This window comes from Egretta garzetta, unplaced genomic scaffold, assembly GCF_000687185.1.
Source record: "Egretta garzetta isolate BGI_Z169 unplaced genomic scaffold, ASM68718v1 scaffold404, whole genome shotgun sequence".
NCBI lineage: Eukaryota > Metazoa > Chordata > Aves > Pelecaniformes > Ardeidae > Egretta > Egretta garzetta.
The window spans coordinates 287,934-300,698 of NW_009259323.1; the positions used below are offsets into that span (position 1 = coordinate 287,934).

A 12,765-nucleotide genomic window follows, 5' to 3' on the forward strand; every position below is an offset into this window, starting at 1 on the left:
TGGGCTTCGGGACCGGGCCGGTGTGCTTCGTGCCTCTCTGGAAAAGTGCCTCCGCCTTTCCCAGGCGTTCTTTTGCAGTCACTGAAGCCGTTTTCTTCCTTCCCCCGACCCTTGCTGTTCATCGGTGTTTATTGTTCCCTGGCCTTTAAATAGGCTGGGTGAGGTCTGGGTGCAGGAAGGAGTTTTGGGGGTTAGTTCTGAGGTACAGCCATTAGAAATGGGGATGTAACTGTAGGGTGTAATTAACTTGCCGGTTTCCTCTTCTCCCTGTTCGCATAAAATTTAGGCCAAGCTCTGTTCTTACTAGGTACTGTTCAGGACTTTTTGTCTGCGTATGAAAAGTGCAATATTAACTTGAGAGCCCTTGGAGTCTTGGCTGGGGTCTTTTGTGTAATTCAGGAGATGCAAGGTGCTCATCTTTTTCATTTTTGTATAGCAAAGGGCTCTCTAGCTTGGCTGTTCTGAGTGTTCATGAAACTGATGCTGACTTGGACCTGCTGTGAAGTCTGCCTCAGAAATATCTCCCTTGCCCATTTAAATATGGCTCATACATTTGAATAGAATGCCACAGAGGAGTCTTCCTTATTCTTTCCCCAGTGAGCTACACTGAGAGATAATGCTAATGAAGAACCTTCAGGGCACTCTCCCCACTTCTCTGATTTCATGGTAAAGCCTGTTCTGCAATCCCATTTAGTACTAGAATACGCTGCAGAGTGTTGATAGTAATAAAAAAAAAAAAAAGTTTGGGTAGTAACTAGGATTAAATGCGATCCTGAATGCACTTCTTGTGATCTCTTTGATTCTGTGATTTTCAAAACTGTGCTTCTAAACATTTTCCTTCACTTCTGAAGTTCAAAAAAATTGTAGTGAGCTGCCAGCACAAATTAGTATGCTGCTCTGCTTCAAAGCAAGACTGTTTCTAGTGAGCCTTGGCTTGACACCAGGTGTCAAAAATGAATTAAAGTCACTTTGCCCCAGCCAATGTGTGGGGTTTTTTTTTAATTTTAAAGAGTTTCTTCTGCTCTTCTGTAAAAGATTCACTAAACTGAAAGTCATCTGAGGAGGCCATAGTTCAGCTGTACCTAGTCTGTAGCAGTAATGGTGGCTTGAGGAATTCTGCAACCTGCAGTGTTGCTGGCCCAGCTTCTGGTGAACGCCAGGCATGAGGCAGATCAGCAAACTTACCCAGCTAGAAAGAAAAGGAGCACGCACAGGGACCCTGGTCCAGTTTGCGTTGTGGTCCCACAAATGAGAGGAGAGCATGTCTGTGGGGAGATGATGAGCTCCAGGATCATCTCAGACTGCCGGTGAGGATTTGGCTTGCTCAAAGCAGGGCTGAGCGGGGTGAAGCAGAGAGTGAGCATGTTCAGCTGATATCGCTGCAGATCAGCGTGTGAGCGATTGATGATGAATCCTTCATTAAGCTCTAAGGGGGCACAAGGGGAAGTGAAATGTAGCTGCTGCAGAAAGGGCTCTCGTGCTGGCACATGAACTGGCTAGAAGCATACGAAGTAGAACCTTGCTTTTCCTCCCTGAATTCTAGTAACCTTAAATGGTTTTTTTTTTTTCCTTCTGTTTTGCAACAAGCTGAGAAAAATGGAGTTCCTTAAAAAACCCAAATCAAACTATTTCATGTTGAGTGTATCTGGGTGTAATGTGATACTTGCATATGTTTCTTTGACAGGGGTGATCGAGCCCAGGATGTCTGGATGTAAAGGCATAACCTCTGCTGTCTGATTTAAAAGTTCTGATGATGGTACCTCAAGGGCCATCTGTTCTTAGTGTGGTTCAGCTTTTGGAAAAGGGTAATTAGTTCACACTACAAAGAAACATGTTGGTAGAGACTCCAAATGAATTTGCAGTGTGCTCTGCTAGGAGCGTGTCTGCTAGCACTGCTGTGTCACCTCCTCAAACTCCACAAGCAAAGCTGTCAAAGATGCTCTGCTTTTTCATGGTTGTTACGTTGCTGAAGTAGCTGCGATGCTTATTATGTGGCTTTTTTTTTCTCTTTTAGTTGATATATCTGCGCTGGCAAAACTTTCTGAGGAACTGCACTATGGCAAAAACTGAACAATTATGAAACATTTGTTTTAAGAGCTAGGAACCTCAGAGAGAGCGTATTCAGTGTTCGGCTGTTTCACTGTATCAGTCGTACAAAACTTTTTTAATGACTTAATAGCTTATGAAAGTTGACTGATGGCCTCAGGCTAGGTTCACAGGGATAGGTGCCTTTATCACAGATCTGGCTTAGTGTATATGGGTGTCTGTGAGTGGGAGGTAAAAGGGGCAATGTATGTTCTGCTTTCCTTTCAAGGTTCTCTACTTTCAGCTTTTTTAAATTCTCACAGCGGTATTGCATTGTCACAGTGCTGGATGGAAACATTTTTTATGGTTTTCTTTTTAAGTATTTGTGGTGCAAAAGGTTTCTTAAAATGGGGAGATTAGAGCTTTTTGGATAAATTAAAAACACTAGAGTGGAAGAAACTTTTCGTAGTATATTTGCTATCCCTAAGCAACGTGGCTTTGAAAAGCTAGGAAGTAATTAAGCAGTGTTAGACAGTAGTCTCTGGAAGAAAAGGCATGCTTTCAGCGGGCATTCAGGGTAATTGGGAAATTCGCCGCTTCCATCTGAATTACTCTCATAAAACTTTGTCTCTAAGGGTTTTACACAGTAGGAAGTGTTCTGGGGTGAAAGCACGCCTGTGCTGTATGCTGTGTCAGAAGGATCTGACAAGGGAACTCAGCCCTAAGCGCACTGAGATGGGAAATAGGGGGAACTGCGGCGTGTGACTTGGTATTGGTGGCAGAGTGTTTCAGAAGTGGGTTTCCTGAAGATATCTTTTGGATTATGAGGTAGGAAGGGATCTGTCTGAACCCAAGAGGAGCTTGCAAGCTGGGACAAAATTTAAGTCTGACTCCTTTAATTGGCCTGTGTGTTTCGGAAGACTAACAGTAAGAGAATTCAAAAGACTTCCCGTGTTGAGTGTCCTATAATGAATTTGATGTCTTCCAGGCCTATTTTGAGAAGCTGTTTTTAAGTGAATCAGGTGTACTAAGTTTTTGAAAAATGCACCAGCTACTGATTTGCATTGCCAGTGTTTTTGCTTTAAATTTGCTGTGGGAAATATGTCATTTTGTTTCATTTTGTGGAAACAGTGCTTTGTTGTAAATACTAATGACGCTGGTCATATGATTCCTCGGGGCTTTTGTTTTAACTTCTTTGTGATTGATGCAGCTGCTTGGTGCTGTGTTCTATAGTTGTGATGTGTGTGAGATTTGTTTGGCAATGCCAACACATTCTCCCTTTTTAAAGTTATTCTGCTTGGTTTCTTTAATATGAAATATTTAAAATATGAGAAAACTTACGTAAAGGTGAAAGTAGAAATGGAAATAGATTGTGAGCAGAAGTTTTGGTTTCACAGAAGTGGTGCACATGGAAGGCTGTTGATAGGGCAAAACTGCTGATGGTTTTTTTTGTGCAGGTGTGGATAGGACCAGAAGTGGAACTGGTTGCCGGTAGTCAAAGCAGGAGGACTATTTAGCCATGATGTCAGACACCTTCCTTTGGCTCCTTCTGCCTGCTGGCATATGCACTTGTTTGTCCTGCCTCTCGGAAGTCTCTTTATTTGCCTGAAGGTCGGAGGTATAAGCTGCTTTGGGACGGAAGTCCTGTCTAAGCTGTTCCACCTTGCTAGAAGAAAAACAGTTGCCACAAAGCATGTGGGAATGTGTTGCACAGGTCTCATGGTTAAAACCAGGAATGGGACGATCTGAGTGCCTAAGCTCCAAGGACTTACAAGTAAATGTTTTAACAGATATTGCAGTGCTCAGCATCGCAATGTCTTAGTCCCGTTATGAATATAAATTTCCATCTTTGCAGGGAAGACCTTTGTTCCTTTATTCTTGGAAGAAACATGGAGAGGGCCAATTTTATCAGCCTGTATCATTCGGAAATTGCAGACCAGGATTTAGCGACATGACAAATGAAAACCATGGTACACTGTAAACGAGCTTGATTACACCTCCATCTGGACAAGTGCAAACTGTTGTTATGAGGAAGGTGAGGTTCTGTGTCATGAAAAAAATAAAGCAGAATTTTTGATATGTACGGGTGGAAATGATTAAATATTAGCGAGAATCCTGTAGGTCGAAGAAAGCAAGGATAAACATGTGACTTTCAACCCAGTTCCTTTATCCTGATTGTTTTTTTGGCATCTCCATGCGCGTGGTCTGTTCTAGTTTCAAGTTGAACATGTTCCACGTGCATTTCATTTAGCATCGTGGGAACTTTTGATTCTTTTAAATAACTGACCTTATCTGATAATGAATAATATCCATTGGTGTGTTAAGGTGATGATCTGAAATATCCAGCAGGTTTTTACCGTACTGGCACAAACCCCAGCTTTCTAAAGTTGAAGCGCTTTCTGTTAAACATTGTTGTAGTATATTTTCTACATACTTAAATCTGTAAGAAATAAATGTGAAACACTTCTTTTAAATTTTAAACATCTTCATAAACCTGCTATGGATTGAAAATTAACGAGAAGATTCATGCTTGGAGGACAAGATCTGATGCTGGAGGCTTTGGAGGCAGTTCGGTGCTTCAGGTACCTCATCTGATGCATCTCTGGGTGGTCCTGCCTCGATCTCCTGCTGCAGCTCCCTAGGCAGAGCGAAGGCTTGTGTGATTGCAGGGTGATTTCTTTTCTTATCTCATGGGAAACTAACCCACTCAGTAACGTTTTTATCAGTTTGCTAACTCGCCCTGTGGCTACACCTTGCTGTTGCTCTCACAGGTGGAAGCACGAATGGTGTGGCTGGAAGTGAGTGGAGGGAAAGCAGGACTGCTTCTCCCAGCAGATGCTGGGGATGGAGCACCAAACTCAATGCAGGAGGACCAGGGCAGTGCTCCCGCTTCAAACCAGCTGTGTTTCCAAATGTGTTTCCTGGGAGTGCTGTTCTCCAGGTAGATTTCCATCTGTGTAGGAGCCAAATGATCCATGTAAATTCATTCTTGCATTAAAATCTTTACATGAAAGCATGAATCCTGCACTACAGTAAGGTAGGGGGAAAGCTTTTGTCTCTGCTCTGGAGGAACCAAAACACAGACCTGCATCCTGCTCGCAGATGTTACCTGGCTCTTGAAGGAAGCAGAGGGAGAAATGGGTTGCTCTTCTGCTTTGTCAACTTTTGGCTTCTCGGTGTCTGAGTCTCAAGTAGCTTCTGTCTTGCAAAACAGGCATGGTTCTGGGTGAGTTTATGGCTGCCCACAGATTTTGACTAGAACGGAGGAAGTGAGTAGCACATCCGTTATTTAAAGAAAGCTGTGAGTGGCACTAGAATCTTACAGACGTTGGCATATATTCTGTGTGTGTATATATATTTAGAAGCTGATTATCCACCACAGTGCCAGAGTTGTAGAAGACTTGTATTAATAGTTTATCTCCCCCGCCTCCCGTCCCTGATCATCTTTCTGCTCACTGCTAGTGAGTAACTTTTTAAGTAGTAGCGACTAGAAGTTACAAAATACATGTGTGGTTGTATTGCTGTCACTTATTAACAACTATATTTTATTGCCTGTTGATGTTGGAAGCTTTTAACAGGAACAGAATGTAACTAGTTTTGTTCTCTCTAATGTTGAATTTGCAATTTAGCAGCGATGTTGTTATATCTAGAAATTTAAGCTGGGCTCTTGGGTTTGCTGTTCTAAGCTTGTTTTTTGTACAGTGGAATCAAAGTATTTCCATCAGGGTTTATGCCCTGTGAGACATATTTTATATAAACTGAAGACTTTGCAAGCTCACACATTCAAACTGGAAACTGTGAATTAAAAACTTGAGCTGCAAAAGAGTCAAAGGCTCGATCTAGATAATTCAGCAATATTGAATCTGAATTTACTAGATTGCTCAAGTCGTCTTGTGTTGCTCCCTCCGTGACTATGCAAATCAGACTGGTCTCTTGTGGCTGCTCAGATTTGTCACGGAGGAGTAATGATAAATGCATAAGCATTCAGTGTCTCTGTTCTTCTTTGGACTTGGGCAATACAAAACACTGATGTCTTTAATGGTAGAAGGGGAGGTGGGGAGTAGTGTTATCCGGGTGAGACTTGGTACCCTATTTTTCCCGCTGAGACTGAAAATTTTGTACTTAATGTCCAAACAGGGAGTTTTGTTATTTAAAGGAGAGCAGAAATGAGGTGATCGTGCTATCAGCTATCTTGGAGTTGGTGGAAGTGTCATTAACCAGTTGCCTTAGTGATGTTGGTGGTATCACTTGCTAAGAGAGAGCCTGGCCCGTATCCTTGCAAGTAGGCTAATTTTTTTCAGGAGTGGTTTAGTAGCTTACCTTAATGTAAGTTTGAGTACGTGGAGGAGTTTGCTGTGAGGCTCTAAATGGACCATGGTGCAACTCTTCTAGCATCTGCTTTTAGCGAGAAGATAGAGACCCTGAGATTTTGTTTTCCTATCAAGATTCCTTATTTTTAATTTTTTTTAATGCTCTTGCTAATGGCATTTAAGAGCTACAGTGATGGAGCGAGCCCTTGGTATGATAGTGCTTCACATGCACAGAACAAAAAGGCAGTTTCTGTTCCCAAATCTTGTTATGCTACTGTAGGTTTTCTCCCACCTGTTATTTTTCTGGGGTTTGTGGGTGGGTGGGTACAACGGAATACAAAAATGGTTAATGGTGTTGGTAACATCTTAGTAAGCCTGTAGTCTAACTTTAGCCTGTGGTGGTAGCATTTTTCTCTTCCAAAACTTGTAGCCTTAAGGCAACTTGATGGATTTTACCGGCATCTCTTGCCTTCCTCCCAGGGCAGAGACTTGCACGTTGTGTTGCTCTTGGTGCTCATGTGGCTGTCCCTGCTTGTGGAGCTCCGAGGTACATCTTCTCTGAGAGCTAGGTGAAATTACTTGCCTGGAATGGGCTGAGCAGACCTAAGCAAGGCTTGTTCTCCTCTTCAAATTCATTCCTTGGGTGTTGATGAGTGTGCCAATAGCCCTCGTTACTTTGGGATGCCAGCAGGGGTTTTGCTGTTGGCCGTCATTCCTGGTTTGTAGAAGGAGAAGATGTGTCAGTAAGGGGGCTGTAAACCTTACCTCTGGCAATTTAGACAATTATGTGAGCTCTTCTGCAGAATGCCAACCAAAATAAGCTGGGGTAGTTTAAACAGCCTAGATAATCACTCTCTGTATCGGTTGATCCTGAGTAAATAGGTTAGACTGTACTTAGGAGCAGCTCAGATGGTAGCCTTCTGGCAGAGAGCAGGCACAAGCAGCTGAGGACGCTGATCTCTTCCACAGCACAGCTGTATCTAGAGGAGGAGATCCAAGCCCAGGGCAGAGGTTCACAAGCTAAAAGGTTGCTTGACAGGCAGAAATGTGGCTTCTCCTGTGCAAATAACCCTGCGATTATGGGAGAAGTAAGAGAATCCCAGTTCATCACTCTTGTAGGGTGTGAGGGTATTTTCTGGTTAGGCTGTAGTGATGTCCTGGTGTGCAGTGAAAGAAGCAGTTAAATTTAGGCATGGTTTGTGGGGATGCAGGGGACGGCAGTAGTGCTAGCACTCCTCCAACAGCACTGTCAGGCTGGCGGCCACTGCGGGCTGTGGCGTGGGCTTGCTGTGAGATGGTGTCCTGCCTTCCCCACGTGCGTTCCGGGAAGTCCACACTATGGTTATAGCCAGCTCCCGTTACTAGTTCAGACTGTTTATTCATTAGTAAAATTAATGGAAGAAGGGAGTTGGGCCGGAAAATGCAAATGTGCAAGAGAAGAGGTTGCATGGCAACACTTTACAATCCCGAACATGAAGACAAGAATAAATAACGGTGGAAAAAGAAATGGGAGGAGGAAAAAATGAGTGGGTTGGAGGAAAAAACGCTATCTTTGTATTGACTTTATTGTTTCGGTGCCATCCCAGATGTGTCTAACAAGTCTGACATTGTTTGGGATTTTCATTACTGAGAGCCTTTCATAAGGCCCTCCACTGTAACGCTTGTGTGTCGCTGGAGTGGCCTGACACGGCTTTGCAGAGGCTCAGGTTGTGCAGAATGCTCTGACGGGGGACGCTGGGAAGCCACGACCTTACTCCCAGCTTTAGAGGGCTTCTTGCCACCAGAAACTACTAACTTGTTGCCTTTCTGGCTTTCTTCACCAAAAAGACCTGTGTAAGAGTTTTCCCGATGAATTGTGTGTGTTGTTCCTGACGTTAATATTTTAGTTCTGGAACATGGGTCTTTCTGATGGCTGCCGTGCATAGATGTGCATATAGAAAAAGGAAAATAATTTTACGCACTTCAAGGAGTATCAAAAGGAAGAAAGCTTCATGAAATAGGACTGCAGTAGCCTCTGTAATCTTCAGGTAACTCCTTTGTTTTGGTTAAGAAGTTTGAATGTCCCACAGTGCTTCTTAGGTGTTACTATTGGTTAACTTGTGATTTCCTATGTGATTTTTGTTGTTAGTATTGTTTTAAGGGGATGAATAACTTCAGGTTGGCAAGGGCTTGTAACTGAAAAAATATTGTTCATTGAATGGTAGGAGTGACCCTCGCTTATTGGTGCTAACTGAATGTGAGAGTAGGAGTTGCCAAGTGTAACGCTTCAACTTTTTTATTTTCTGAGAGGAAACGTGGAGGAAGCGAAAGCTGGCAGCGTTCTTGCCAGCGTTTCCTCGCTCTGTTTTACGTTAGAATGAATAAAAAAAAATGACTGCCATTGCAAATGACAATACTGCTAATTGCTCTTTGCACATTGGGGTAACTGGCTGCTTTTTTCCTTTTCAGTTGGACGTGCTGTCTTTTCAGCATTCAAAAGAAAAGCAGTGTCTCCTCCCAAATCCGGCTCTCCGGTTGTTCATTCTGGCCAGTGAGATGACTTCCAAATGGCTGTGAAACCTTGCGCTGTCATTTTGTGCTATTTCAACTCCATTGTGACTGGTGCTCTTTTGGCAAGCCCAGCCAGAGAGCTTCCTGCTGGGAAAGCAGCTGGGGGGTGAACTTAATGAAAAGTGTGCTTGGCTTAGTGTCGTGATGCGAGGTATTACTTCTGTTAGGACTTCTGTACCTTCAGTGACTTGTATGCATTTAGTGATTTCTGTAAAATGGTACTTCGGAGATGTACAGAGGGACTGTCCGACTAGCTTAAAAGCAAAAATTAGCTCTTTTTTCGTTCTTCTGCACAGTTGTTGAAATGGATTTTTATTTGAAGCTGTGGTCTTGCAGAATTGTGTATGAAATATTCTGTATACACGGAAAAGAGCAGGATGCCACAGATTTGTAGTGAGTTATGTGAACTTTCCCTCCAGGCAAGAAGTGGTGCTATCCAATTTTCCACTCACAGTGGAGATAGAGCTCAAAGAGCTGCAGAAACCAATAGTTAACTCGGTTGGAGATGCTGTACCCTGCAGTTTTTTAAAATAACATCTACAGTGAATAATAGTGTGCAAATGTGTGTGACAATTTTTTTTTCTCTTCCTGAACCTTGTTCTAGATGTCAAAATTAACCTGGACTACTTGGGAATGGCGAAACATAGCCCTGGGATCCTGCCATGAACAGTAAGCAAGTTGAGATGCTTTGTGAATGCAAATAAATATTATGTTTTTTTTTTAATGGCTAAACCCCAGTGAAACTGTTCCTGTACAATTAACATAACTAGGCAACGCATTGTGTAATTCAATGTGGATGTGCTCCCAGCTTTTCACGCAGTAAAGAGGCAGTGCAGTCAGTCAGAGGGGTGGCTCAGTAGGGGAGCACTCTTTGGGAAACAATACTGGGGAAGTCTCTGCAGCCAGTATGGCACTGGAGGTGGGACGGCTGCTATGGGTGGTGTGTTAGGAAGTGATTGAGGTGGTGGCTGAAGGATGCTTTCCTGTAACGTGTAATTATATTGTGAGACTCCACTGTTATCTAGTGTATAATTATATCGAGACTCCATTGTCACAGGGTATCTTGAACGCAAATTAGTTTGAAACGCGATTAGACAAATTAGCGGAAGAAGAGAGTGAATTGCGGAGTGGTAAAGACTGCATTCTGGATGCAGGTCGTGGAGGCAGTCCCAAAAACACTGGCTGACGGAAGCTGTCAGCGTGCAGTGGTGTTCTACTCTCACTGCTCTCAAATTGAATGCTGTTAGACTGGTAGCTGGGCTAAACAGGTCTTTGGTCTCACCTTTCAAATCTGACTTCTGTGTGGTGCTTTCCTGATATGAAACTCGCAGATGTTGATTAGATGTTTAATGGAAGTTGATTAAATGGTTCATGTATCCAAGAAATCAGGCACCTTTAAAGGTATTCTTGAGTGTTGATCAGAATATTCAGATATTTTTGTGGTGTTGGTAGCCTGAAACTTTCTAGTTTGAAGGATACATAAATAAATATTTATGTGTACATGCTCTGTATTCTTTATATAGCCTTTTCCAGATGTTGCAGTAGGCATCCTTAAATTGATGCATTGAAAATTATTCTGATGAATTTTCCCAGTACAAAATAGATTACTTACGAGAGACTGTGTGGGTGAGTAGCATACTTGTAAAGTGTAAATCTTCAGCAGATGCTGTTGATGCTATTTGTCAGCCTTTACTGGGACAGAAATTAGAAGGCTTTTGTATTGTTAAATATCATGATTTGAATATAGTCAATTCGAAATGAACAGCTCTTGGAAACTCTTGTATCTAAAGTCTTTGCAGTGGTTTAAATGCTTAACATGCAAATGTTCAAATGAAAAATATTTAATTTTCTTTTGTAGAAGTCTCTGACCATGTCATGTTTAATTCTTCCATGGGAGCAGGGTTTTACCCAGGGCTTTCAAAAACTGGTTGATATACTTGAGCTGTTAGGCGATGTCACGATCTTTAAAATCTCAGAACTCTCCTTTGAAAATCCTGTAATTGTCCAATTGTGTAGCCGTAGGTCACTTATTAGAATAACTGATAAAGACCTAGGAAGCTGTTTAGTTCTCCGTACAAAATAGCGTATGCGCCACAGGGAGACACTGGAGACTGACTGCTTTCAGCTTTTTGAGAAGCTTATTCAGGTTAGCTGAAAAAGACAAATGTATATATTTGTAGATTATTAAATGGATTTGAAATCTTACCAGAATGTGGCTAAAGCTTGAGTTTACTTTTTCTGATCATGGATAGACTGAGCTAACAATTTTAAGCTGTGCTGCTCAGAGGTAAAACATTCATTCATTTTAAATGGTCCTATTTAGCAAGAAGCTTCGCTGTTTGAAAGGTGAGCCAGGGAACTTCGCTGTTCACGGATTTGCTCTGACCAAACCCTTGCGATTTCTTGTAGAGTTGAGAACAAATGTATGTAATGTCAGAGAGTAATCATGCATGTACGGTGTAGTTAAGAGGAATTTTAAGGATGGAAATGATTCCTGGTACAAGTTGAGGCATCAAGAATAATCTTGGGTTTTTTGTTCCCTGCTAATCAGTTACCTAAAAGTTGTGTGGCTTTTCCTTTTCTTTTGAGGTGGTAATTGGGGCCAAAAGAGCTGGACTGCTGTTGTACTGGTGATCAAGGTCCTCGTGTTTGGGAGGTTCTTAATGTCCATTTCTAGGACAAGTAGCATTAGAAATCCAAATTTGCTACTAATCCCGTAGTGTTAGAAAATGTCCACATGCTACTAAGTAATAAGCTAAATTACTAACATGTGAAATGCATCTTACTCAACTCTCATGTCATTTGTTTGGCTTACGATAAGCCCGTGCGTGGTGTGTGCCATGTTGTGCTCTGGATAGCCTTATGACCCAGTGTTTCCTGAATTATCCGGTCGGCGGTTGTGTCTTTTTAAGGTATGCTCAGAATAGCTGTTAGAAAACAAAGCTGATCGGCAGTCTGGTGTTCCCTTGGCTTCCACCTTCACCCGTTAACAGCGCTCCAGAATTAGTAAGCTTGCTGATGGTGACTGGTGTTTGAAATCATGCTGACTAACTTGGTCCAGAAACATTTTTCCCAGGCCTTTATCTGCATATGTAGACATTTCTTTTTCCTAAGGAAGTGGTTTAGATGAAGCCTGCAGGTAAAGGATGTGGCTGATTGAAGTAAGAGCAGGTGGGAAGGCTCATAGTTTAGTGGAAAGTGATTCCAAGGTGGCTTGTCGCATGGATACTTGAATGGTAGCTTAAGGAAATACCACAGATTTCGTTTCTCGGTGGAGCAGGCAGCTCTGATGCTCTGGTGTGCGATATAGGAGAGGGGTACCAGAAGGTTTTACAGCAGAAAATCGGAAAGTGGGCTGCAATGTTCTGAGCTTTTTTGCTCTTATTGTCAGATAATGTATGCTGACTATCCAAAAGTCACTTTTGAAGACTGAAAGATTTCAGTCTACTGAAGTGTGCATTATTTTACTAGGAAGCTTCACAGGATTTAATCTCCTGTTGTTATCACTTGTTTTCAGTCTGGTGTGAACTGGCCTTTTCATTAACCCTTACAGAGCAGTATTTAGTTGATGCCTTTAAATCTGTGGCATACACTCCCCAGAATGGAGCTCCTGACAAATGGAAGCAATCCACGTAGGCTGAGAGTCATAACTCTCTACTTCCAGGGCTCTCGAGAGAGAAGGATTAAAACCTTTCCTCCAGGCATAACCACGGAGGCAGAAGCCCACACTGCCTTTAATAGGGGAGTGGCATGGAAGATGCTTGCTTTTATAGTCTGGACACCCCGCAAACAGGAGTGTGGGCATCGTCGTTGGTAGGGACCTGCTCTGGATTGTGGGGTGTAGTGATAGCAGTGGGGGGACACCAGTGTTTTAGGCAGC

The 12,765-nt window shown here is 42.6% G+C and overlaps 1 protein-coding gene across 4 annotated transcripts in view; it reads left to right on the forward strand.

Moving 5' to 3' along the window:
* Window positions 1-8,332: 8,332 nt before the first annotated feature.
* Window positions 8,333-12,765, forward strand: part of KLHL13 (kelch like family member 13) — an 80,475-nt gene continuing 76,042 nt past the window's right edge. For 3 of the 4 annotated variants that reach the window (XM_035892178.1, XM_035892181.1, XM_035892183.1), the window contains exons 1-2: window positions 8,992-9,036; window positions 9,490-9,554. The gene's annotated coding sequence lies outside the window, so the exon portion shown is untranslated. Of the gene's footprint in view, window positions 8,363-8,991; window positions 9,037-9,489; window positions 9,555-12,765 lie in introns of those variants that run through there. The other variant, XM_035892180.1, reaches the window with a different exon arrangement.